Genomic DNA, 5203 nt, shown 5'->3' with positions numbered 1-5203 from the left:
TTTTCTGAAAGTCATGACTTTTTCCTCAGACTACTACTCTATGACAGAGGTAAGGAAGGCTTTCTGTGTAGTAATGAGCCTAGGAGAGCTTCCATTGGAGGCTAGGACCAGTAAGGGCAGAGTAGGGAAGGGGTAAGCCTGGATCCTGGCAGGTGTGAGGTAGACATATGCAGGGCCCAGGGTCAAGCTAAGGAGGTATGGTACGTATGGAATATGAACTGGCAGCTGCATGCTGGGTCAGGACCAAGATTGTCTGAAGGATTGGATCAAATGTGGGTCACATGCAACTAGAGCAAGATATGCCAATTGTCTGCAATTGACCTCTCTGAGGAGGAGCTGTTGAGCAGGAGGCTCTACTGGAACAAGTTTATATGACATATATAAGTGGACACCCCTCAGCCTCTCTAGACAGAGGATTCCTATCCAGGGGTCCCCTTATCTGTGGTGACCTCATCAACATGAATGGATTCTTCACTAATAGGAGCCTCCTTTACAATGCCAGAGCCCACCCAGGCAGGAATCTCTTGTGGGAGATTCATTGAAACATTGATTTTCCTTATATCTTTTTATATCTAGGACACAGTCAAAAGGTGCCATATATAATGGAAGAGGTTCTCCTTCCCTCTGAAATTTTCCTGGAAGTGTCCTCTGAGCCCCACCCAGAGGTGAGTTTCTTAGTTGATCTTATCAAATTGGCAACCTAAATTAAACATCACTTCAGCTTACAGTTAGTAAAATATGAGAGTGATACAATTTTATTTATAATCACTGATTATCTCCCCACTGCCTAGCAGGAATGTTTTTTGTCTATACAAACATACCCTTAAAAGAAAGGACAAACAGCTCACATGATTCTGCCACACACAGAGCAGACACTAATGTCCTCCTTACATCAGGACACTTGCACCTCTGAGCCTCTATCCCCTAAGCATGCTCTATCCACTATCTTGACCCAAATCAGGAAATGAGTCTTTGACTCAGTAGAATTCAAAATGCCCTGTGCCTCACTCTACTAGAAGTCTACAGTTACAGGAATTCCCAAAGGCTACCCCGTTGGTCCTTGTTTGGCCACAATGCACAATGCATACAGTTGGATATCCAACCAGCTGTGGGTCATATTCTGAAAGTCTGCTGGTCGGAGTTCTGTACTAAGACCCTGCCCTAGAACATCCTGCAGCTGAAGGTGGCTGAGGACAGCTACATGCAACTAGAGCAAGATATGTCAGATTTTGTACTGAGCACAAAGGGGATCAGCCCGCAGTGCCCAAACGCTCTGAAGAGACAAGAGCCCCAGTAGATGCCAGATTTTCTCTACCACTAAATCTGTGATCTTCCTCTCCCCTTCACTTCATCTTCCTCCTGTACTTTTCTCCTCTTCTCTAAGGTCTAGAACTTCTCAAATGAAGCAGCTACTTTGGAGGTTGGTGATCTCATAGTGGGTGTGTGTATAATTTCCACGCCCACCTCTCAGTGTGTCCAAGTTTTCTTACACTGGCCAGTAAATTGTATCACTCTCATCTTTCACTAACTGTAAGCTGATGTGATGTTTAATCTTGAATATCAATTTGATAAGATCAACTAAGAAACTCACCTCTGGGTGGGTCTCAGAGGACACTTCCAGGAAAATTTCAGAGGGAAGGAGAACCTCCCCCATTGTATATGGCACCTTTTGGCTGTGTCCTAGATATAAAGAGATATAAGGAAAAGCCTGTTTCAGTGTGTCCATCTCTGCTGTTGCTACTGCCTTCAGCCATCAATATGAGATGAAGACGAGCAACTCTCCAGGAATCTTCCAGGCCTTCAGTACCAGATTGGAACTGTTAAAGCCCTGAGATTTGTAAACTGAGCAGAGACTGGGTTCCTTAAGGTCTCCAGGATACACGTGGCCATTGTTAGAGTGCCCAGCCCCTTAAAGACAAAGCCATTCTCGTAAATCCCCTTCTATAGCATATGCATACTCCATAAGTTTTGTTAATCTAGGGATCCCTGTGTAATACAGTGCTTACAATAAAATCCTCGTAAACTGCACAGTAGGTGCTGTGGCTGATGCTTTTGTCCCAACTACATGGAAGTCAGAGACAGGAGGATTGTACAACCTTAGTATTTCAAAAATAACCTCTTTGAAACATGGGCACTGCAGCTCAGTAATATATATTACATATGTAAATGAGTATGTATGTCATATGACAATACATGTATAACATATATGTATATGTGTGTATGTCACAGGGTATGTAGCTTATAAACAAATGAAGTATGTTCAGTTTTAGAGACAAAGAAGTCTAGAGTTAAAATGTCAGTAGACTTGCTGTTTAACAAGGATAGCTCTTTGGACTAAAGATTTTACCCAACATTCATCAAAGAGAAAACAGTGGTTCTCATGATATGATAACTTCCTAACAGCTCCAACTCTTAATTGTACTACACTGTAGATTAGGTTTCAACGTATGATGCAACTTAGATGATATCTATCATTGGCATTCAATAATTAACTCACTCATATCTGTCTTTCCCAAGTGGTGAAAAGATAAGTGGGCCTGAACATCCTCATTAGTCCCTCAAAGCTGAAATGTGTGTGTGTGTGTGTGTGTGTGTGTGTGTGTGTGTGTGTGGGTGGGTGTGGATGTGTGTGTCCACCTATAGGTCTGTAAGTCTGTGTCTCTATCTGTGTCTGTGTGCAAAGTTGGTTCTTATTAACACAGACAGGAAATGCTATGAAATTTACATTTGCATGCTTAGGAAATCTGGGAAATATGTGTCTGTGGGGTGTGTCCTAGAAGTGGGGTGCGGTATCAGAAGGTCCAGAAATGTCCCACAAAAGAGATGCCTGTTTGACATCTGAGCATGTCCACATGTGGAGGGGCACATCCGCCCTGAGAAACCACCTAGGTCCTCCTGGAATGTCAACTATTTCATCTCCCATGATTCATTTTCATTCTTACCTTATCGTTGTCCCTAAGCTCTCATACTTTATGCCAATTTGCAAAGGTGACAAAATGTATTCTATTAGCCCCTGGGCTCTTCCAAAGCATTTTCTTCTGTCATAAAGAGGTTGGTTCCTTCATTCTCTAGACCCTAAGACTGCCTTATATCTCTAACTGTGCCCACCTTGCCCCACTAGGGTACAGTTTTCCTAGGTTGGAAAAGTCCTCCTTCTTCAATCCACTTTGTTGAAGACCAACCACAGAACACCATCGTCAAAGTGATGATTTGCATATTCCTCGCTCCAAACACCAGAGAACAGAAAGGAATTGAAAACATCTTTTAGCCTTGGCTCAGTAGCTGAGAAGACAAGAGCCCTTCCTTTGATTGCAGGAGAACTGAGGCTGATATTTGTACTGGGACTCGGGACGTTATCGAGCTCCTGCTGCACACACGCATCTGTGAGGTCTCCATTTCTGTGGACAGACACTTCACAAAATGTCCTTTAGAATTTCAGTAGCTATACTATTTTTTTAAAGCTTTGTTGTCTAATGATTTCAATGCAATCAAATTTGCACACTTGCCAGCATAGATGAACGCATTTTGCCTAAAAATAGGACTTGGGCAACCAAGTCCTTAAGTATACTTAAGTATAAGACCCCTTCTTTCATTGGGAAGAGTTCTCTTGGGCTCCTCTACATAAATCATTGTCTGGTCTCTGCTCCAGGGCAAAAACTTACTGATGCTATAATTTGGCAGTTGTATATAAAATAAACATCAGAGCCCTGGAGGCCCTATCATGGAATAGGAATCCTTTGTGACTGGTCCTCTTACTAAGTACAGTGTCTTTAAGATTCCAGTGTCAGTCCACACATGCACACAACACATTTTATCTACTCCTTAGTTGATGCACATCTAGGTGACCTGATTTTGACTACTTTTAATCAAGCTCTTATGAACTTTCTCTCTCTCTCTCTCTCTCTCTCTCTCTCTCTCTCTCTGTGTGTGTGTGTGTGTGTGTGTGTGTGTGTGTGTGTGTACTTTTCTTTTGGCTAAAGACTTTGGAGTAGATAGGATAGGAGTATTTAACTTCTAAAGTAACTGTCAAACTGTTTTCTATAGTAACTATATCATTTTGTGTCTCCTCCAGACATGTATGAGGGGGTCAGTAGCTCCCAATCCTAGACGACACTTGGCCCAATGGTTATTACATCTGATTCAATTGAATGGGTATGGATAATACATCAGTGTTAAGATGAATTTTGAGCCTCTGGTTCTCTCTCTCTCTCTCTCTCTCTCTCCCTCTCTTTCTCTCTCTCCCTCCCTCCCTCCCTCCTTCCCTTCTTCCCTCCCTCCTTTCCTCCCTCCCTCTTTCCCTTCTCTATTTCTTGCTCCCTTCTCAATTCTGTCTCCCTCCCCCAATGCCATCTTTATCCCAGATTTTTACTATGGTCTTAGCCATTATTAACACTGGGCCTCTGAGTGGTGGTACTGTAAGAGGCAGTGTACATGGATTTTTCTAAGCTGAGTTAAAATAGTCTGGGATTAAGAAGTACCAGGATGTCCAGGGAAGAATAAAGAAGCTGGTTCCTCAAACTTAGAGACACTGGAGATTTATCAGGCCCCACGGCCCAGCATTTCATTTGCTTATGGAACTGAAGAAGGGGAAGCACCTGGCAGGAAGGCTGGAACCACAGATTTCACAAGAATGCATTATAAGGATAATATTGAATAAAAGCAGACCTTGTAGATTGGAGGAGGAAGTAGAAGCCATGACTGTTTCATGTCACAGAAGCCAGAAAAGAACCAAAGGAGGAAGTCCTGCCATGCCCACTATGAGTCCCTAAACTGTTAGGGTCCAGAAAGTTAGAGCCAAGGTCAGTTCTCAGGGGGTACTCAAGGCTGTCTGACATGGTTCAACACACTGCTTCCCCTGGGAAGTCACACAGAGCTAGGTGTGAACTCCTCATCCTGTAATCATTGATTCATCTCACCAGTGTTCTCTATGAGTCTGAAACTGTTGGAGCCATCAACACACCCATGAAATGTCATCAAGTGGGGGTGATGGGTAGCCAGGCACCTACGTGGGTAGAGAGATTTCCAACAAAGCCTGAAGTTCTGAGTTTGATCTCCCACATCTACATTTGCAGAATGAGAGAACTGACTCCCAGAACTTATCTTGTGACTTTTACATGCATGTCGTGACATGTGAGTACCCACGCACCAACACACACACACACACACACACACACACACACACACACACACACACACACACACT

Source organism: Rattus norvegicus, chromosome 19, assembly GCF_036323735.1.
Source record: "Rattus norvegicus strain BN/NHsdMcwi chromosome 19, GRCr8, whole genome shotgun sequence".
Lineage (NCBI taxonomy): Eukaryota > Metazoa > Chordata > Mammalia > Rodentia > Muridae > Rattus > Rattus norvegicus.
Note: the sequence above shows the minus strand (reverse complement) of the source record.